This window comes from Hyla sarda, chromosome 6 (genome assembly GCF_029499605.1).
Source record: "Hyla sarda isolate aHylSar1 chromosome 6, aHylSar1.hap1, whole genome shotgun sequence".
Lineage (NCBI taxonomy): Eukaryota > Metazoa > Chordata > Amphibia > Anura > Hylidae > Hyla > Hyla sarda.
Window position 1 is genome coordinate 88328930 of NC_079194.1, and position 23233 is coordinate 88352162.

The 23233-nt window shown below is 44.8% G+C and overlaps 1 long non-coding RNA gene across 5 annotated transcripts in view; it reads left to right on the plus strand.

Annotated features, from left to right (window-relative positions):
• LOC130275852 (uncharacterized) overlaps nt 1-23233 on the plus strand; it is a 47633-nt gene that overhangs the window by 14590 nt on the left and 9810 nt on the right. For 4 of the 5 annotated variants that reach the window (XR_008844928.1, XR_008844927.1, XR_008844925.1 and 1 more), the window contains 2 exons: nt 16407-16543; nt 21936-22146. This is a non-coding gene — a long non-coding RNA (uncharacterized LOC130275852). Of the gene's footprint in view, nt 1-16406; nt 16544-21935; nt 22147-23233 lie in introns of those variants that run through there. The other variant, XR_008844926.1, reaches the window with a different exon arrangement.

A 23233-nucleotide genomic window follows, 5' to 3' on the forward strand; every position in this document is an offset into this window, starting at 1 on the left:
TGTGACACCTACAAAAAGCACAGCATGGGAACATAGGATCTATACTACTATACATAGATATAATTGAAAATATGGTGTACATCTAAGGAGCTCCCCGTAAAATCTTGTCTCCTATTATATAGCACCAACATCTTCAGACGCACTGTACAGAGACAGCCATCACTCCTTTGGGCACACAGTCTAAATTCAACATTGAAGGGGTTATCCTGGAATAGAAAAACTGAGCTAATTTCTTTCAAAATAATGCTCCTCGTCTGTCTCCAGGTTGGGTGTGGTATTAAAACTTTAGCTCAGTTCCATTGAAGTGAAGGGAGCACAGAACCACAATCAACCTGGAGACAGACAGGAAGCGGTTTTTGAAAGACGTTAGGTCTGTTTTTCTATTCCTGGATAACCTATTTAAAGGGGGCACTCGAGTTAAAAACTATTTATTTTCAAATGGACTGGTGCCAGAAAGTTAAACAGATCTGTAAATAACTTCTATTTAAAAATCGTAATTCTTCCAGTACTTATCAGCTGCCGTATACTACAGAGGAAGTTGTATTTCTTTCTGGAGTTCTTTTCAGTCTGACCACAGTGCTATCTGCTGACACCTCTGTCCATGCTAGTGATGAGCGGCAGGGGCCATATTCGAATTCACGATATTTTGTGAATACAAGAGCATTCGTCCTATGTTCGCGAAATTTGCATATTCGCTATGTTCCTTCCCTTTTTTTCCCCATGCAAAAATTCGTAATGAAATTCGCATAGAAAACCAACCCTACTCTTGACAGCACCTGAGACAGACAGAGGTGTCAGCAGAGAGCACTGTGGTCAGACTGAAAAGAAGTTCAAAAAGAAGTACAACTTTCTTTGGAGCATACAGCAGCTGATAAGTTTTGCAAGGATTAAGATTTTTAAATAGAAGTAAATCTTTTTAACTTTCTGGCACCAATTCATTAAAAAAAAAAGAAAATTTCCACTGGAGTAACCCTTCAACCTACCACTATGGGAGGAAACCCTTGTAAACTTGAAGAACACATACAAACTCCTTGCAGATGTTCTTGGTCAGATTTAAACCCAGGACCCCAGAGCTGCCAGGCAACAGTACTGCCAACCACTGAGCTAACAAGATGTAGAGTTTCACTGAACATAGGTAACATAAGGGGCTGTATCATGCATGCTGTGTCAGGACATTCAGAAAAATACATGTTTTCTCTCCTATCCAGCAGTCTGGGCCACCTGAAAAGTTGGTTCAGGCTGCTGGGCCCCCCACCCTGCCAGATCCCGCTTCTGCTGTGGAAAGGGACCAGCACGGGGGGTACAGTGCTGCATCCAACATGGCCGCAGGTGCTACAGTCACGCGTCCTGCTGGTAGGGAAAAGCAGGACGGGCAAATGGTGGGCAATAGTTATGCGGCAGTTTGCAAGGGGAGCGGTTCCCCGAGTATTGTGGGCAATGTTACCAGCCCTGCGGGGCACTTCCCTGAGAGGGGGGGGGGGAGTGTCCGGGTACCTGAGGTGTGTGGTGGGATCTTCTGCTCGGGGGGCGGTCCCCTGGGCGTTGCTTGTAGTGTCGGTGCTGCTGGGCACTGCCCTGTAAGGGGGGGGAGCATCCAGGTGTCAGAACCTGCTGCTGAGCCCGTGCGGTTGGGCGCAGTGTGTGGCGCGGGCACTGCAGGGATCTCCCCTGTGAGAGAGGGGAGTCCCTGCACATCAGTGGCAGGAAGAGGGGTAAAGGTGCGCCTGGAGGGGCAGCCTCAGCTTCGGGAGGTGATGTCGGCGGTGACATCTCGAATGGAGGAGGAGTCAGCGTTGCCGACAATGGCAGCCACCGGTGCCCTGAGAATGTACAAGAAGGCCAAGCTAAAGCATGTCCAGGCCAGCCCAGAGGTAGTGGGTGAAGCAGTTGCTGATCCCAATAATACTGTCAATAAAAGAAATGTTAATACAAGATGTGTGAAAGATGGGAGTGGTAGTGGTGTGGATGAGAGGGGTGTATGTGGCAGTGGTAGTGGGGTAGATGGGAGGAGTGGTAGTGGTGCAAATGGGAGGAGTGGTAGTGGTGTGAATGAGAGGGGTGATAGTGGAGTGACTGAGAGGAGTGGTAGTGGTGCAGATGGGAGGAGTGGTAGTGGTGTAGATGGGAGGAGTGGTAGTGGAGTGATCGGGAGGAGTGGCAGTGAAGTGAATAAGAGTGGCGATAGTGGAGTGAATAGGAGGGGTGGTAGTGGTGTGAATGAGAGGAGTGGTAGTGGTGCAGATGGGAGGAGTAGTGATGTGAATGAGAGTAGTAGTAGTGGTGTGGTGGTAGGAATAAGAGTGGCTTTTGTGGCAGTACAGGTGGCCTAGGCGGGGACGTAGGGACGGTGTCTGGTCCGGCTGCCCCCCCCCGGTCGCCAGGAGTTATGCAAGTGTGGCGGCTGGGGGTTCAGTAGGATCTTTACCTCCTGCACCATGGTGATGGTAAGTTGCAACGGCGCCTCCTGGAGGCACTAAAGAGAGGAGAAAGAACGCTCCAGGTAGAGGGAAAGGAGATGGACCTGTATTTTTGGGTTGAGAGACATGGTCTGGGAGCGTTCCGAGAGAGGAATGGGGAGACCGTATGGTCCCTCCAGACACCCGGGTAGGAGGTAGGTCGCAGGAATGTGGCCCATTTGGTCTGGAAAGGCGAAGATGCATGCCCCCAAAGGGGCAAGGTGGTGGAGCTTCTTTTCCAGATGGGTTTCAGGGCTGGGGACATCTTTGCCCTGATTCACCCCTTCGGCTCCTCCGAGTTTGACGTCAGCTTTGTTAGGCCGGAGGGACTAGATCTCTTTTGGTCTAATTATGAGCTGATGAAAAACGAGCCTGGATGGCGAGATTTCACTGTAAAAGCGGTATCTCGCCAGTGTATGGTAAAGAAAGTGACCGTTTTGACCCGTAACGAGTCACTTTCTTGTTATGACATTATGACCTGGCTGGGCAGGTATGTGGGAGGTGATGGACGTCCCCCGGAAGAAATTTGACGAGCACAATATATGGTCTGGGGCCTGGACGTTTTCCGTTCGTCTCAGGCGTTCAGGGAACACGGTCACCCACATCCCTTCGGCCGCCTTCCTGGGACGCGACAGGATTCAGATCTTCTACCAGGGGCAGCCGAAGCTGTGTCACAGGTGTGGTGACCCAAACCACTTTAGTGCCAACTGCACTCAGTAGATATGCGCCCTCTGCTGTGGGGTGGGTCACCTGGCGGCCACCTGTGGGCAGATTCGGTGTAACTTGTGTGGGGACTTAGGTCACCCGTTCAGCCGGTGTCCACGCTCGTTCTCTAACACTGTGACCGCCCCGGCTGGGGAGAGCCTAACGGTTGCCCCAGCAGGGGAGGGGACTAGTAGAGGAGAGGGGGCACCAAAGCCAGTGAAGGAAAAACATAAGACCCCCCTCTATGCAGAGGCGAGAGGAGAAGCGCAGGTTGGAGAGGGCCCTTGAGAATGCCCAGGTGCCAGGGGTGGCTCGGGGTCCCACTCCAGACACTGGCTCAGAATAACTCTGAGGCTTTGGGTGGGGCCAAACTGGATGAGGAGATAGGGAGACTGCGTAGGGAAGAAGGTCAAGATGCTCCTTCCTCCAGTCATGCCTCTGAACCGAAACTGTGGATGAGGAGGAGAAGGAGGGGCAAACAGTAAATGGTGGCCAGAAAAAGAAGAGGAGGAAGAAGGGTAAGAGTAAGGCCGTTGTAGCCTCAAACCATAGAAGGAACAACTCAGTCTCTGACCCTCTGATCGTCCTTTCAAATCAATATGAGGCCCTTGGGGATACTATCTCCCCTCCTCTTCTCGAGGGTGAGGAGGCAGTGCGGCCTTCAGGAGGTGCCGAGCCTCCTTCCTCTGGGGCAGTTTCCTCAGGGGCGGAGGTAACACCAGATGCCGGAGGTAAAGATCCTGGGATGGATATATCCCTGAGTTTAAAAAGAGGCAAAGGGTCTTCCTCCGATTCAGATGGGGGTGGAGGGAAGGAGAGGAAGAAGGTTTAAGGGGTGAGGCCATCTAACTCAGTCACCAATGATGGCGGCACTCACCCCATTGACGCTGGCATCCATTAACTGTGCCAGCATAAAATCAGATACAGCTAGATTTGCAGCCTTTGATTTTCTCGGCCGTGTTGAAGCCGACATTTTCTTTTTACAAGAGACCAAGTTGTCAGATCTAGCCTCCCTGGTAAAAGCCAGGAGAGAATGAAGGCGCGGTCCCTCCCACTGGTCTCTTGCGGCTGAGCCGTATAGTGGGGTGGCAATCCTTTTTACTGCTCCTGTTGAATGCAGACGGGTTATTGAGTTAGAAATGGGGAGGTGCCTGATCTTAGTTGTCTTCATGAAGGGACAAGAGCTCCGTCTCATTAACATCTACGCCCCGCAAACTAAGCGGGGCCATAAAGATCTCTTTATGAGGATTAAGCCCTTTCTTTTTACGAGTGATCTTTGGAGGGGACTTCAATAATGTCACAAGGTCCCAAGATAGGAAAGGCTCCAATGGTCCGCTGACTTGCGATAGTGTGGCACTGATTAGCATAGCTAGAGAAGCTCGCCTAGAGGACGCCCACATCCGGAGCCCCTCAGGCCACGCGGGTTTCACCTATCATCAAGGTAGTCGCAGGTCTAGGATAGATAGGTTTTATTTAAAGGAGGAAGCCATCTCTTCCGTAGTGTCCGTGGTTGAGGCGGAGTTCTCCGATCACTGTATGATTTTGTTTTCCCTTAATATTTCAGAGACCCCCCGGATGGGAAAAGGTTATTGGAAGCTGAATTTGTCCCTCCTGGAGGAAGCGGAGATAAGACAGTCCTTTGAGGATTTTCTTCAGAGTCAGGTACCTTTACTGGATCTTTGTAGTAATAAGCTGGAGTGGTGGGAGATATTCAAGAAGCGGGTTGCGGGGTTCTTCCGCCAGCTCTCGAGCCTCAGGTCCCTGAACAGATACCGCTTGTATCAGGGTCTGAGGATGAAACTCAAGCTTCTTGTCTCGACTGGAGGTAGCCGTGAGGATATCTCCAGAGTGAAATCCTTGCTGATGGGGTGTCAGTACGATAGGCACACATCTTTGGTTTTTGAGAGGGATTTCGGGAAGTACCGCTCGCCCGACCCTTACAGAAATTGTAAGATGTCAGTGAGAAGTAAAATCATTTCAGGACTGATTGATAGTACAGGATCTCTAAATCGGTCCAGATCAGGGATCTTGGAGGTCGTCAGATCCTTCTACTTGCACCTCTTGGGGAGGAAGGATCTAGATCGAGACAAGATGTCGGCTTTCCTGGCTGAAACCATTCCTGAGCCAGGGGTAGACCCCTCTCTTGATATTTTGGCAGAATAAATCAGGGAAGAGGAAGTGAGACTGGCGATTGAGGGGCTTGCCCCTAAGAAGTCGCCAGGTCCGGATGGCTTAACATCCGAGTGGTACAGGACCTTTAAGGAGTCTTTAGCTCCCCTCTTGACTGAGGTATTCAATGAGTGTCTCTCCTCGGGCACTCTACCAAAGTCAATGAGGAGGTCAGCCCTGATTCTTCTGTCAAAGGGTAAAGATCCCAGCCGTATTGAGAATTGGAGGCCCATAGCTCTTCTCAATACGGACAGGAAGCTTCTGGCTAAGATACTGTTTAATAGGCTGGTGAAGTTTGCACCCCGGCTCCTTTAGGGGGCTCAGCACTGCTCTGTTCCAGGCCGAAGCACCTTAAGTGCGGTCCTTAGTGTCAGGGAGGCAGTGGAGCGGAGTAGTGCGGGTTTCTGGAAGGGCTACTTGCTGTCCCTGGATCAGGCCAAAGCGTTTGATTGGGTGAACCACGAGTACCTCTGGTCCGTCCTCCTGAGATATGGCTTACCGACTACTTTTGTTAATTGGCTTAAGATCTTGTATGCAGGGGCAGAGAGTTTCCCGCTGGTGAACGGTTGTTCTGGCAGCTCTTTGTGGTGGGCTCCGGAGTCCGTCAGGGTTGTCCTTTGAGCCCGCTTTTATACGTGTTTGCGATCGATCCCTTCATCCGGAGGGTAGATTGTGGGCCATTGGCGGGAGTCGGGATGAGTCTGGTGGAGCTGGATGTCGCCCAGAGAGTGGTGGCGTACGCTGACGATGTCACCATTTTCGTGTCCTCGCTAGAGGAGGTCGATGTGGTGATGTCGGAAGTGGACCGTGACTCGGAGGCATCCGGGTCTAAGATCAACCGGGATAAGTGTGAGAGTCTCTGGCTGGGAGGGGGAGATCCCAGGTTGGATCTCCCAGACACCCTTCCAGGGCCCCAAGAGTCTCAAAAGTTTTGGGCATCACATTCGGCCAGGATGATTATCCCACCAAAAATTGGGATAGTAAGCTCCAGGATGCCGCTCAGAAGGTGGACCAGTGGAAGGGTTGGTCTATGACCCTCAGGGAAAGGGTACACCTGATCAAATCGTACCTGCTCCCCTTGTTTATCTATCTGGGCAGCGTATGTATCTTGCCAGGGGCTTACTACACTAGGATCTACAGCCTGTTTTTCCAACTGTTATGGGGGAACAGGATGAACCTAGTCAAGAGGGAGGTTACGTACCGCACGAGGAGACTAGGTGGTTTATCTATGGTAAACCCTGTGGTGTTCTTAACGAACACCTTCTTGAAAGCCAACATCTCAAACCTCTGGTCATAGAGGGCTTCTTCGTGGGTACTCTCCTGCAGGGAGTGGTTTCGGCCTTTCTTCCAGGAATGGGAGACAGGAGGGCAAGTGAAGGACCTCCGTACACCTCATGGATATCTTCCGGCTTATGCTACCCCGACTCTGAAAGCGATACGTCGGTGGGGTCTGGGAGTGTGGGAGATCAGGACCCAGTCAAGGCAGTTCCTTGACAAACGGGTTCTGTTGACCCACTTCCAGAAACCTCTGGCGCTCAGGGATTGCCCAGGTCGGGATCTGAGGGTGGGGTTGCACCTTTTAAACATGAAAAGGATCCCACAGAAATTTTGGGCCTGGCGTTGCTTTCAGGGGAAGCTATATGTGAGGGACAATTTGAAGTGTAGGAAATCTGATGACCGGGGATGTCCCCAAGAAGAGTGCGGGGACATGCTGGAAAGCATGGACCATTTCCTGCTTCATTGTCCCTTTTAATATAGGGGTTTACAACAGGGTGGGTGCTTCCATCGGCTGGAGTCAGCTTGCCGGCCTTACCTATCCGGAGTGGGCTTATGGGGCACTCAGGACCCTGGGTGGCCGAGACTGGGGCACTTTATTCTTAGTTAGTTTAGTGGTTAGGTACTACACGTGGAATGCACGGTGTTTAGTGTCGACCCAACAGAAAATCCTCTCCGAGGTGGAGGTCTGTAGGAATATCACCGGTGACCTCGGGAAGATCAGGTTTTTGGAGTATGGCAGTCTTGGTAACAGTAGGGCTTCTCTCCTATGGAGAGGGTTTTCTTTTCATGTGCCCTAGGTGCTAGACCTTTTGGGTAGAGTACCTCTAGAGTTATTTTGGTTAGGGACAGTGTTATAGGGATAGAGATAGGATGAGAACAGGGTTAGTTTGAATGGAGGGATAGGATTAGGGAGAATTGTAGGGGGAGTTAGGGAAAGAGTGTAAAATTATTTTCATGTATCAAGTCTGCCATCCTTCTTCCTGGTGGTGGGCTAATGCATGTGCACGCTAGCTTTTTGTTTAGTTTTTAAGCTGATATGGTATGAAGGGCTTACAGGCGACCAAACTTGGGCCTAAAGTGGGTTGTGGTTCAGTGTGTATAAATTTGTGTATAAGTTGGTTGGGAGGAGTGCTTGTTTCATATTGTTTCATGTTATAGCGTTATGGTCGGACCAGTTGTTGTGTTGATATGTGGTTTATTTAGTTTATTTCAGTTATTTGGTGTGTTTTGTTGTTTTCTTTGGTACTTTCATTAGTCCCAGATAGGGGATTCAGTTAATTTGGTCGTTTTGTAAGTCAATGCATGTGTGATATGATTATTTTGATTATTATTATTACTATTATTATTTTTATTTATATATACAAAAAAAAATTATATATATATATATATATATATATATATATATATATATATATAAATAAATAAATAAAACAAAAATAAGAAAAATATATATACCAATTTTTTTTTTTTTTTTTTTTTTTTTTTTAAGGTGTGCTTGCTACGTTTCTGTTTAGTTTTCTTGTTGTGTGTTCCCAAGTATGGATGGTTTTGAGTTATAGCCAGGTAATGCTAACTTTTATGTTCATATTTTGATAAGCCAAGTTGTGCTATTTTTTATTTTATTTATTTTTATTTTTTGTTTAATGTTCATTTTCGGTAAGCGTGTGAGTGTTTGATTAGATATTTTGGGCATATTTTAATATCTTAGTATTTTAGTATCTTAGTAAAGCTGGGCTGGCCAGTTAGGCAGGTTTTGTTTTTGGTTCTAGAGTATTTCTTATTTATGTTATAGCTGGTTAAGCTTGCTTTGTGTTTTGTATTTGATAAGTTTTGTATTTTTCTAATAAAAAGTATGTCAGCAGAAAGCACTGTGGTCAGACAGAAAGGACATTCAAAAAGAAAAGAACTTCCTTTGTAGTATACAGCAGCTGATATGTACTGGAAGGAGTAAGATTTTTAAATAGAAGTAGTTTACAAATCTGTATAACTTTCTAAAATCAGATGATTTAAAGAAAAATTTTTTTCCAGTGGAGTACCCCTTTAAAGTCTGCACAGATCCCTGCTTGTCCTGCCCTCACTTCCTGTTTTTGGACTCATAGAGACAAACAGAAAACAGCTGCAGGCACAGCATTTTTTTCACCCAAAAATATACACAATTTTTAATCAATGTATATTACAAATATACATATAATGGTATTATCTACATTATATAAAAAGTTTTTGTTGACGACAGGTACACTTTAAGTACCCTTCATCTGCTTGATTATAACCATGTTAAGGGAGTCGCCTTTTAAAACTAGCACAACTAAAAGGAAAATAATTTTGGTACCTGGGTTCCAGTCGATACAAGGGCAGCATCTTAATAGGATCTGTATGATCTCTCATGTTTGCATAGGTTTCCTCTGCTTACACAAATTTCCTTCCACACTAAAATAACCAGACTGACAGGTTAAAGGCCGTGGTTTTTGTGCAAGATGGCATTTTAGATGTGGACTGATGAAAATGCTTGTATCAGATTTTTAATTTTATTTTCAAGCCTTTTGTTTTACATCAGTGTTTCCCACCCTTTGTGTCTCCAGCTGTTGAAAAACTACAACTCCCAGCAAACATGATACCTTGAATCTCATTGCTGCTCTAATGGGTATCATACCTGTCTTTGTAGTTGCCGTACCTGAGAAGAAGCTTCTAGATCCTCTAGATCTTCCATTTATCGTCATCTGTTACATAAATACCCAAAGGTACATCAGTAGAAATACGTAAAATGGGGATAAAAATCACCAATCCTGATGTATACACACATAGATCAGTATAGGCTGTATAATAAATACTAGCAAATATATACCTGCATGTGTTACCGTATACACACAGAAGAAATAGAATATTGCACAATGCCCCAATAAAGATGACCGCAGAGAAAAGGATATATGCAGTTGTCACAATGTTAAATGCAGTGGGATAAGTAGAAAATCCCTCTTTAGGCGCTGCTTCTCCCGATGGATACACTCGAGTCAGGTAGTCAATTAAAAGTTGATTTATATTTTGACCAATGACGCGTTTCGGGTGTTAACCCTTCCTCAGATCTGAGAAAGGGTTAATACCCGAAATGCATCATTGGTCAAAATAAAAATCCTCTTTTAATCGACTACCTGACTCGAGTGTATCCATCGGGAGAAGCAGCGCCTAAAGAGGGATTTTCTACTTATCCGACTGTATGCATTGTGGATATCCCTGCACCAGCTTCCACCTCTCTACGGCATCGCAGCACCCCCGGATACCTCTACTCGTATGTACCCCTTGTATCGGGGTGATATGCCCATATCTATTGCGCTCAAGGTGAGCACAATATTTACCACCTTTTCCAATTTAATCGATATCTTGAGATATCTTGTGGTTTTTCTTTTTGTCCCTTGTTCTTACTTGAAAAGAAAAAGAAAGAAAAACAGAGGACAGCGCCTCGTGTATTACCCCAGGTAACGCAGTCCCTGTGGGAGACAGCAAAACATTGGTTCTATAGAGTGGAGCCTTACCAGACTATAGTACAGTGGTCTCCAACCTGCGGACCTACAGATGTTGCAAAACTACAACTCCCAGCATGCCCGGACAGCCAACGGCTGTCTGGGCATGCTGGGAATTGTAGTTTTGCAACATCTGGAGGTCCGCAGGTTGAAGACCACTGCTATAGTAGTTTAGCGCATATCAACCCTATTAAGGGTTAGAAGAGATCCTTTCAGTCCGAAATGCTAAGCCCAAGATACAACTGGGTTGAAGGTAACCTTCTCCCATAAGAAACAGGCAGTTAAAGTGCCAAAAAACCTTTTCAGAGGGCGCCGTTGTGAACTTCAGAAGGATCCAAGTAGACACCAGGTTATGGATAAAAGTGCAGGGAAGCACTATTTTTATTAGTTACCAAAAGACGCGTTTTGGAGGAAATCCTCCTTCATCAGTAATGGCCATTACAGATGAAGGAGGATTGCCTCCGAAACGCGTCTTTTGGTAACTAATAAAAATAGTGCTTCCCTGCACTTTTATCCATAACCTGGTGTCTACTTGGTTCCTTCTGAAGTTCATAACAGCGCCCTCTGAAAAGTTTTTTTTTAACACTTTAATTGCCTCTTGTCCTTACTAGCAATGTTAAATGGGTATAGATCGGAATAGGTTACAAGTGCATAGTGCGGACGTCTTACCCCAGCTCAGGATGCCACCCCAGGGCACTACCACAGGGTGGCATCCTGAGCTGGGGTAAGACGTCGGCACTATGCACTTGTAACCTGTTATGTTTTTTTTTTTATTTACCTGCAGGACCTCTCTGATTTTAGGCTAAGGCCGACCTTGCACAATCCCTGTTCCTGTCTTCTCTATTCCTATCTATACCCATTTAACATTGTGACAACTGCATATATCCTTTTCTCTGCAGTCATCTTTATTGGGGCATTGTGCAATATTCTATTTCTTCTGTGTATATACGGTAACAGATGCAGGTATATACTTGCTAGTATTTATTATACAGCCTATACTGATCTATATGTGTATACATCAGGATTGGTGATTTTCATCCCCATTTTACGTATTTCTACTGATGTACTATATCCCCATTACTCTATGTCCCATGCTCAGACGCCGTAGTAGTCTGCTTGTTGCTGTTCCCTTTTTAATATCTTGGTTTTAACCATAGTCACTAATATGTTTTTTTGCTAATTAAGTCTACGCACATTTGTTTAAAGAATAATTTTGTCTCAGTGTACTCCTTTGGGTATTTGCGTTTCTCTATGTTTACACTAGAGATACGGTTGAGTACTAGTATATACTACTGAGCCCTCACTTATTGGTTTATTGTCATCTGTTACATGAAGCAGCAGAATATGTGCCATGCCTGAACGCTGCAGCAGGAGTCACTACTGTATTTATGCTTCACCAGCCGAGGAGATGAACACGGACAGGAAATCAGACGCGTAAGAAAGACAGAATGGGGCTTGTTCTATACTTCAGTGACAGCAATTTCATAGTACATAAAACATCACAGACAGTAAGTCATCTCCCTGGGAAGTCCAGAAGAACAGTCACCAACTCGAAACCGATCGTCATTGTCTGAGCTCTGAAAACATATTTCATACTATAGAAATAAATGGGAATTAGTAAATGTACAGATATTCATGACATAACCATGTGTCTCCTTCTATATAACTATTAAAGGAGTACTGCAGCCATAGACACTTATCCCCTATCCAAAGGGCAGGGCATAAGTCGCGTACGGCTTGGCACCCCACTGAGGTCGACAGACACGACCCCTTAGCTCTATGGGAGAGAGGGAATGCACAAACGCTGCATCTCAGCCTCTCTCATAGAGGTACATGGAATGGGGCACGTCAATACTTCTATTAAAATATCTTAATCCTTTCAGTACTCATGAGCTGCTGAAGTTGAGTTGTTCTTTTCTGTCTAAGTGCTCTCTGATGACACCTGTCTCGGGAACTGTCCAGAGTAGAAGCAAATTCCCATAGCAAACTTCTTCTACTCTGTGCTGATAATTATTGGAAGGATGAAGATTTTTTTAATAGAAGTAATTTACAAATCTGTTTAACTTTCTGGAGCCAGTTGATATATAAAAAACTTAATTTTCCTGGATAACCCCTTTAATGCCCTATGTACATTGTTTATAAAATCTATCTATCAATCTATCTATCGCATATCTATCTATCATCTTATATCTATCTATCTATCTATCTATCTATCAAGGAAGGATGCCGCAGCACACAAAAATAGTTCAAGTGCAAAAAAAACAGTGGTTTATTCCATGGTAATACAAGCAAGCGACGTTTCAGCTGCCAGTGCAGCCTTGAAAAAGGCTGCACTGGCAGCTGAAACGTCGCTTGCTTGTATTACCATGGAATAAACCACAGTTTTTTTGCACTTGAACTATTTTTGTGTGCTGCGGCATCCTTCCTAGATGTCTGACTTGCTTTGACCAAAGCTTTTTACGCCGCCTGCACCAGCACTATGGTACAATAGGACGTGCTGCTCCAATCTGATTTTTGTAGTATCTATCTATCAATCTATCTCATATCTATCTATCTATCACATATCTATTAGAGATGAGCAAACTTACAGTAAATTCAATTCGTCACGAACTTCTCGACTCGGCGGTTGCTGACTTTTCCTGCATAAATTAGTAAAGCTTTCAGGTGCTCCCGTGGGCTGGAAAAGGTGGATACAGTCCTAGGAGACTCTTTCTTAGGACTGTATCCACCTTTTCCAGCCCACCGGAGCACCGGAAAGCTGAACTAATTTTTGCAGGAAAAGTCAGCAACCGCCGAGCTGAGAAGTTCATGACGAATCGAATTTACTGTAAGTTCGCTCATCTCTAATATCTATCTATCTATCTCATATCTATCTATCTATCTCATATCTTTCTATCACATATCTATCTATCTATCTATCTATCTATCTCATGTCTATCTATCCCATTTCTATCTATCTATCTATCTATCTCTCTATCTCATATCCATCTATCTATCTCATATCTATCTATCTTTCTATCTATCTATCATCTATCTATATATATATCTACCTCTATAGATAGATATTTTGATCAAAGAGTGCGCTAAGAGCCTCCATTTTTTGACCAAGAGTGCTGTTGCAACTTTCTTTCTTGTACATTTTTTATTTGCCACAGCAGCGGGCACCTGTGTATTAGGTTGTTGTGCTGGCTATTTTTCCTTTTGTTTTTATCTATCTATCTATCTATCTCATATCTATCAATCTCATATCTATCTATCTATCTATCTATCTATCCCATATCTATCTATCTATCTATCTATCTCATATCCATCTATCTATCTCATATCTATCTATCTATCTATCTCTCTCATATCTATCTATCTCATATCTATCTATCTAGCTCATATCCATCTATCTATCTATCTATCTATCTATCTATCTATCTCATATCTATCTATCTATCTATCTCATATCTATCTATCTCATATATATCTATCTCATATATATCTATTCTCTTTAGAGCAGTGGTCTCAAACTGTGGCCCTCCAGATGTGGCAAAACTTTAACTCCCAGCATGCCCGGACAGCCATTGGGAGTTGAAGTTTTGCAACATCTGGAGGGCCACAGTTTGAGACCACTGCTTTAGAGATATAAAAGAAAAAATCCTGTAAGAGACACCAAATGAACCGTCTATGGATCATCCCTTTGATTTGTGCAGCATTAAAGCTCAAAGTTCTTCCAAATGTTGGTTCTACATTTCCTTTAAGATGCCACAAATAGCAGGAGTCAGCTGACAAGCCGGTCCCTATTACTTCTACCCCACATAACACCGCTCAGCCATGTTGAATAGTTTATTAGACCATTGGGAATGATGATTCAGTTAGAAGACACAGCGGAAAAAAGCAACTAAAAGGATCAGCAATAACCATTTGCAAAATTCAACCCCTTTCAAAAACTAAAAATGATGGTTAGAATAAAAAATAATCCAGGTGAAACATTTTAGTTATAGAGTTGTAGTTTTGCCACATCTGGAGACCCACAGTTTGGAGACCCTGGCCCTATGCACTTTAGACATTCAGTGATTGGCTGGTGACTGGTTTTCCTACATATATGTGATTTATCATATTTAAAAACATGGCCCAAATTGCCGGACCATTGTATAATAATAATAAAGCACTTTCTACCTTAACCCCATTCATCATAGTCTGTAAGCTCTTGTGAGCAGGGCCCTCCCTTAACCTGTTTAAGTGGGCAGAGTCAGATTCAAAAACTTTTTATATGTTGTACATCTTCTCAAAACATTAATGGGGTACTACCGTGCTGACAACTTATCCCCTATCTAAAGGTTAAGGGATAAGTTGCCTGATCGAGCGGGGTCCCGCCGCTGGGGACCCCCACGATCTCGCACGCAGCACCCCGCTCTCATCAGGCCCCGGAGCGAACATCCGCTCCGGGTCTAATGACGGGGTCGGTGATCGTGACATCACAGCTCCGCCCCATGTGACGTCACGCTCCGCCCCTCAATGCAAGTCTATGGCAGGGGGCGAGACAACTGTCTTGCCCCCTGCCATAGACTTACATTGATGGGCGGAGCGTGACGTCACACGGGGGCGGAGCCGTGATGTCACGATACTCCGGCCCTGTGATCGGCAGTCATCAGACCCGGAGCGATATTCACTCCGGGGCCTGATGAGAACGGGGTGCTGCTTGCGAGATCGTGGGGGTCCCCAGCGGCGGGACCCCGTGCCATCAGACAACTTATCCCTTATCCTATAGATAGGGGATAAGTTGTCAGCACGGTAAAACCCCTTTAACCTTTCTAAGGGTGTATGCACACCACGTTTTTGCTATCCAGTTCCCGTATCAGTTTTTTTTTGTAAAAAACGGATAGGCAAAAACTGGACTCAACCGTATTAAACCGTGTGCACATAGATCAACCTGTATCCAGTTTGAAACCGTATACGGTTTGAATCATGGTGTACGGATTAATCCGGTTGTATACGTTTTCACCCTAAAAAAACATATACGTCTGTCAATGTTCGCCTTGTTTTTAAATAACGTTTTTCCAGAAAGAACATTCTAGAAGGTGGGTGGTGTTTTCGGCTTGCATTGCGCATGTGCAATAATAAAAACGGAGGGATTAAAATGGATGCAACCGTACACTCATACGGTTTAGTCCGGTTCTTATTGACTTCCATGTTAATAAAAACGTATCCGGTTAGGATACGGTTGGTCAACCGGACCTAAAAACGCTGTATACTCCGGTTGCGAACACGGCTGAAAAACCGGGCACAACCGTAAAAGTCGCCAAACAGACATAACCGTATGATGCGTTTGCAACACGGTTTGCAATGTTAAGTCAATACATCCGTTTTTCAATACGTTTTGGTACGGTTTTTGAAGGAAAACCGTATACGGGAACTGGATAGCAAAAACGTGGTGTGCATGCACCCTAATATAAGTCATAAAAAAGTATCTCTTCTATATAGAAATCATGGCTTATAAAAAAAAAGACCACTAGGGGTCCCCCATACCATCCAGAACATAATGCTGTCCAGTTGCAGCCTCATCTTTATCCCAGCTAAAGCACAGGCTGGGACTAGCACTCCTCTGTGCTCACTCCTGTCCTGTCCTATCAGACTGCAGCATGAAAACAGAGAGGAGGGGGATTACAGAGCAACCTGCAGTGATTGGATGAAGAGACCCAGCACAGCACAGTAGACTCATGGAGGAAGTAAATGCATGGTGAGTGAGGGCGGACTCAGTGCTCAGTGAGGATGGACATGCCCCTTCCTGAGCAGTGGATGTCAGAATGAGTGAGCAGCAGAACAGAGAGATTTGTGAGCCAAATACCGAAGCTAGACACATAAAAAATGTAGAATCTAGTGAACTAGTGAGTATCATATATAAGCATTCATTTTTTTTTCTGTGCTATAAAAGGTATGCATTAAATATTTAGTGTATAATATTATAATGTCTCATAATTGTCTTTATTTTAACCCTTACAATTGTAAAGTGCTGAAAATTTGTTGGTGCTACGTAAATAAATAATTATAATTATTATTTTCAACAGAAATGGCACCCCTCCTGGCCATAGACTGGTACTGCTGTCATTTCCTTACCTTTTACTCACCCACCCAAGAAGGTCAACTTCTCACTTCGTATTAGTGTTGCTCACAAATATTCAAAATTCGAATTTTAGTCGCGAAAATCGCATATTTGCGAATATTGCGAACATAGCACTATATACCGGTATTCAAAATTACGAATATTTACTTTTTTTTTCCTTTGTTCGCATTACAGATCACAGTGATGTCTAGTGGTACGCCCCCCGCACCTGAGAGCTTTGGCTCTCACCCCCCGCACTTCCAGCTATTGACTTGCCGTCTGCTGTATGGACACTTGGAATAAAGCATCGTTTGGCAAATACTTCTCAGTGGGTGAGTGCAGTTTTTTTCAAGTCTTCTGCTTTTCATGTTTTACACAACACAGTGATCACTGCATCTCTCTCTGCTCTTCGCATATGCGCAGATTCGCGAATATTGAACCCTCCCTATAGGGAACTAATGGGCTAGTGCAGTGGTCTCCAAGCTGCGGACCTCCAGATGTTGCAAAACTACAACTCGCAGCATGCCCGGACAGCCAACGGCTGTCCGGGCATGCTGGGAGTTGTAGTTTTGCAACATCTGGAGGACCGGAGGTTGGAGACCACTGCACTAGCCCATTAGTTCCCTATACCATTAAAGAAGGGAGGGCTCAATATTCGCGAATATGCACTTATATTTTCGCATATGCACAAAAAAACCTGAATATAACGAATATGCAAATTTCACAAATATATGACGAATATTCGTCCATATATTCGTGAAATATTGCAAATTCGGATATGGCCTATGCCGCTCATCACTACTTCTTATAACAAAGGCAGCAAAATTGTGAAATCTCTGTTCACCAGTCAGAAGTCTTAATATGTCGTCATGTCTGGGCCGGAGCTTTGACACCTTTACTCTCTTCAGATACTGAATCACCATGGTGTTGTCTTTGAAGCACATTTATTTCTCTGACCCATTAAAGGGGTACTCCGGTGAAAAACTTTTTTTTTTTTCTTTTAATCAACTGGTGCCAGAAAGTTAAACAGATTTGTAAATTACTTCTATTAAAATTTTTTAATCCTTCCTGTACTTATTAGCTGCTAAATACTACAGCAGAAATTATTTTCTTTTTGAAACACAGAACTGTCTGCTGACATCATAAGCACAGTGCTCTCTGCTGACATCTCTGTCCATTTTAGGAACTGTCCAGAACAGCAGATGTTTGCTATGGGGATTTCCTTTTACTCTGGACAGTTCCTAAAATGGACGGAGAGGTCAGCAGAGAGCACTGTGCTCATGATGTCAGCAGACAGCTCTGTGTTTCAAACGGAAAAGAATTTCCACTGTAGTATTCAGCAGCTAATAAGTACAGGAAGGATTAAGATTTTTTAATAGAAGTAATTTACAAATCTGCAACAAAAAAGAGAAGCGTGCACTCACCGCGGGTAAGCTGCTGCAGGCCCAAGGTTCGGGATCACCGCGGCATAGACAGAGACGATGAGGGGCGCTCAGAGGCTACGCCGGCTGTTTCGGACATAGGAACGTCCGGAAGAAGGACGTTCCTACGTCCGAAACAGCCGGCGTAGCCTCTGAGCGCCCCTCATCGTCTCTGTCTATGCCGTGGTGATCCTGGGCCTTGGGCCTGCAGCAGCTTACCCGCGGTGAGTGCACGCTTCTCTTTTTTGTTGCATATATTGATACTTCAGCCTGTGTGTGCACCCCGCAGGTGCTGCCTATTGATTGTATCGGGTCTGGACGCTCCCATTTACTACCTCGCGGTATTGAATGTTTGCATTTACCTGCTTAGCTACGTGGTGTGCTCTCTCCTCCTACTATTGCCTAATTTACAAATCTGTTTAACTTTCTGGCACCAGTTGATAAAAAAAAAAAAGTTTTTCACCAGAGTACCCCTTTAAGAAGTGAGAAAAGACCATTTAGTAAGCATAGAATAGAGACACTCGATGTTCTGTGTGTCAGGCACATGTCTGCCCATTGGTTCACCCGCACACATATCCTTCTCCCATCATACTGTGATCAGCGCCCGTCAGGCCTCATTTATATCCTAAATAAATCATGAGAGTAAAGACACAACAGGAATCTCTTCACCTCAGCAGTCAGATATTTGTACAGGAATTGTGCTGACATTTTGATGCATGGAATTTATCTTCCCCATATAAAAGGCATTGCTTGGTATTTTACTGTATATTATATTTATTATTTTTAGGTAGGATCACATGACAAATATAAGGCCCCTTTCACACTGCCGTTGCTCCCCATCAAGAATGGCCCTTAAAGTCTCTTCTTTTTTGTGTGTGACTTTAACGGCCGTTGTCGTGACGGAGAGCAACGGGCAACAACGGGTCCCGACGGCTCCCATTTACTATTATGGGGGCTGTCAGGTGACATTGTTCTTTGGACGGGAATAGCGGGAGAAAAAGACGGCGCAAGCAGTATTTTTTCTCCCGCTATTCTCCCTGGCTCTCCTGACGGCCGTCACATTACCGTGTCATAACAGCAGTGTGAATGTAGCCTAAGCTGTGTGTCTACTTACTATTTAGTGTGTATTCTGTTGGTGAATGCAGCAAGTACATACAGTGGTTCCTCAACATACGATGGTAATCCGTTCCAAATGGACCATCGTTTGTTGAAACCATCATATGTTGAGGGATCCGTGCAATGTAAAGTATAGGACAGTGGTCTACAACCTGTGGACCTCCAGATGTTGCAAAACTACATGCTGCATGCTGAGAGTTGTAGTTTTGCATCATCTGGAGGTCCGCAGGTTGAAGACCACTGGTATTGGAGGTTATACTCACCTGTCCCTGCCGCTCCGGACCATCACCGCTTGTCACCGCTGCCCTGGATGTCGCCTTCCATCGCTGTCACCACGTCCCCGGGGTGTCCCTAACGCTTCGGCAAGGCATCTGCTTCCCCGGCATCCTCGCTCTCATGTTGCCGCCATAACGACGATGGAGAGCGCCGACGATGCAGGGGATCCCGAAGAGGACGCGCCGGAGCCCCGAGGACAGGTAAGTGATCGTCAGCGGACCACACGGGGCACCGTAAACGGCTATCCGTTGTCAGCTGAAGCAGTCTGCGCTGCCGGATAGCCGTTTATGCGATGGCCCCGACATACAAAAGTATCGTATGTTGTTGCTGCCTTCAACATGCGATGGCCTCTGAGAGGCCATCGTATGTTGAAATGATCGTATGTCGGGGCCATCGTAGGTCGGGGGGGTCACTGTACATAGTTTGACAGCATAGTTGATAAATGGGAAATCAGTAGGGGTCTGACCAGTGGTGTCCCTATCTACTGCTAGTCTGAATTTCCAACTGGAATACAGCGGAAAAATTCCACTTGGAAATTCAGATGTACTTTGAAATAGTTTTTTTTAAATGGGATTGTGCTGCACCGTGCACACGGATACATCTGCCACAGAATTTCCGATTTTGGCCTCCGCAGAAAGAATATTGACATGTTCATTCTTTTTGCGGAGTCTGCTTGGAAATGCATTCTCGTCTATCGAGACATAAGGCTAGAAATGTCTGCCCAGAAAATTCCGTCATGCCCCCCCCCCCATAGACTTGCATTGAGGGGGCCGTGATGTCACAAGCAGGTTGTGGTCGTGACGTTACAAGCCTCCGATGCTGCACCCTATGCTCTAAACGAACGATGAGTGCAGCAGAGTGATCACAGGGGTCCCCAGCAGCGGGACCCTTGTGATTAGACATCTTATCCCCTATCCTTTTGATCAGGGATAAGATGTCTAGGTGCGGAGTACCCCTTTAAGGAGAACAACAATCTGACACTCTTCTTACCAGAACATCTATGGTGGAGAAAAGTTGTATATAGCAATGACTGAGCACATGTGGCATTTGGGCAATCCGTGGCAGCTTCTCCCCACCCCAATAATCTTAAACAATAGATTTCTCCCTGTTTTGATAAGGGAGAGATCTCTCAATCAGGGTTAGTGGGGCAGGTTAGCGAGAAGTTAATGGGGACCATCCGATTGCTTGTGGTTCAGGCAGCATGAAAGTGATGGCAGGTTCCATTTAAAGCTGGTGGATTCCAATGTAAAATCTATAACAGGGTTCAGAATGTCTAAGTTTGCATTAACTGCTGAGGAATTCAATACTATCTCCCCTTGTTCTGTGCGTGCAGCCCAATTGGCAAGACAGATTACAGTAAGTGGGCATGGGGTTTAGCATGTGCTCTGTACTGGAGAGAGAACAGAGATAATGACTGATGTACCTGCATCTAGGGGTGCCCAGAGGATCTGCACTGTCCATGCAAGGTAAATCAAGGCTTCCTTTTCATCTCAGCAGCAGTGCTTATTGTAACGCTTTATGTTCTTTGCTGCTTCTGTTTACTTTCTTCCTGCTCCTAATACCTTACAAAGCCAATGCATCAGTAACCCCTTCTCCCTTCACATGCCATCTATAGTTGTGTACTGTATCAGCCCCCACAGCGCAGTGCCAGCCTGTTCAGTTCTTAGGGTAACATTTTCCTTGCTGCCCTGCCATTTCTTACATGACTGCTCATATAGCAGCTTGCAAAATCTCAGTGCGCCAATAATTCCTTAGCTGTGTAAATCATCAATCCAATTGCCAGTCTGTTGAGTCCAGTGCACTATGTCATGGCATAGCCGGAGGCATAACTTCTAGCTTGTGGGCCCCAATGTAAAATCTGTAACAGGGCCCCATGCCTACCATGTGCCATTCATACTGCTGAGGTCTTGGGGCACCTTCAGGGCCAATGTGACTGCTTCCTCTGCACCCCCTGGGCATAGCAAAGAGTGTTGTGTTGTGCTGTGCTCTTATTGGCTAGAGAAGTAAGGGAGGAAATATTTTCCAGAATAAGAAATAGCAGTGCACCATGGAGGGGTTCAATAAGTACAGGGAGAGCACTAAAATCATCTGGTCACCACTCTGAAGGGTTAAAGGGTTATCTAGGAATACAAAAACAGAGCTTTTTTTTTTAAACACCTCCACATCTGTCCCCAGGATATGTGTAATATTACAACTTGGCTCCATTCACTTCAATGGAACTGAGCTGCAGAACCACACCCAACCTAGAGACAACCAGGGATCAGTTCTTGAAAGAAATTAGCTCTGTTATTCTATTCCTGGATAACACCCTAAATCTAATAAAACCATGCTTTTTAAAAGTTTTTATTAATGATTTGTGCTATTTAATTTGTCATCTATCTTATTGGTGCCTCTCAGTAAGGTCTACTTCTGATGATAGTTATTTCCCAGCATGTTTCTGAGGTATGCTTCATGAAGCCACAATGTTCAGCTATCAAACTAAATTTTTTGTATCATGTCTTTAATTTACGTATTCAATAAGAAGTAAAAACATTGTTTTAATATATCCTCTAATATATCCAACCAATGTACCTCCATCGAGACTCATCAAACAAGGCAACGTTCTTCCAGTCTTCCGTTGTTTCATTTTGATGAGCCTGTGAGAACTGTAGTCTTAGCTTCCTGTTGTTTGCTAACTGAAGTGGCACGTGGTATGGTATTCTGCTGCTGTAGCCCATCTGCTTCTAGGTTTGACATGCAATCAGAGATCGTATTCGTCATACTTCAGTTGTAACAAGTGCTTGTTTAAGTTACCGTTGCCTGTCATCTCTAACTACTGTGCCCATTCTCCTCTGACAACAATAAGACATTTTCGTCCACACACTCACGGGATATTTTCTTGTTTTCTGACCATTCTCTGTAAATCCTATAGGTGGTTGTGAATGAAAATCCCAGTAGATCAGTAGATTAAGAAATACTCAGACCAGCCCGTCTACCATGTCACCTTCAAAGTCACTTAGATTCCCTTTCTTTCTCATTCTGATTTGTTTGAACCTCAACTGTCTTTTCCATGCCTGCATGCCTAAATGAATTGAGTTGCTGCCATGTGATTGACTACTTAGCTATTTTTGTTACCAACAATTAAAAAGATGTATCTAATAAGGTGGCCAGTGTGCAGTATACTCAAGCAAGAGGGATTGTGGGAAAGTGTGCGCTCTATCAACAGGGTCACAGGGAGGAAGTGATCAGATCCAGGGGGGAGAAGAACAGTACAGGGATTTTTACCTAAAATAAGCCTATTTACAGTTCTTTATGTATGTATGTTCTACACATCTGATTTTACTAACTTTGCTTTGTGGGACAACATTTTTAAAGGGGTACTCCGGTGCTCCAGCATTCTGAACATTTTGTTCAGAATGCTCGGAGCCAGAGGCTGGGATCGTGACGTCACGACCACGCCCCCTCATGATGTCACACCACAGCCCCTCCATTCATGTCTACGGGAGGGGGCGTGTCTACCGACACGCCCCCTCCCATACACATGAATGGAGAGGGTGTGGCATGACATCATGAGTGGACGTGACATCACGACCACTGCCGCAGGAACCTGGCAGTTGTGTTTAGAATGCCAGGTGCTGTGAGAGATTGCGGGGGCCCAGTCCAATGATTGTAAAGGGTGTCATACATCCGGTTGTTCATTAGACCCACTTTGCGCTATTGTTGGCAGAATTATTATGTTTTTACGGTTGCATAAAAGGTAGAATGAATAACAAATTAGATTGTTGGTCAATAACTGGGATAAACATTCCTATGTAAACTTGTTTGGGCACTCATCGCCCCACTTATAAGGCCCTTCAATTGTGACCTTCTAATAATAATGTTCGTAATTGTAATGGTTAAACACAAAGCCATTTATAGCTTATACAATGAGTAATTGTGATTGAGGTAACGGACATATTTCTCAAGAATTACAGTAATAATCACCTTATAGGACAATACAATCATTTCTATACGTCCCTCTCATGGCTGTAGAGATTGCAGTCTAATACTCTATTGTTAACATTCCAGTCTGGATTGCTCTTGTATTGTTACAAATTACAACCTATTTGTTACATTCTTCAGATCCTTACACCATTTGATGGCTTTGACAAGTGTTTGACAATATGCTTGTGGTACAGTTTGACTTGTTCTAGAACTTTCTGAACAGCAAGTGACATTTTTCCAGGCTGT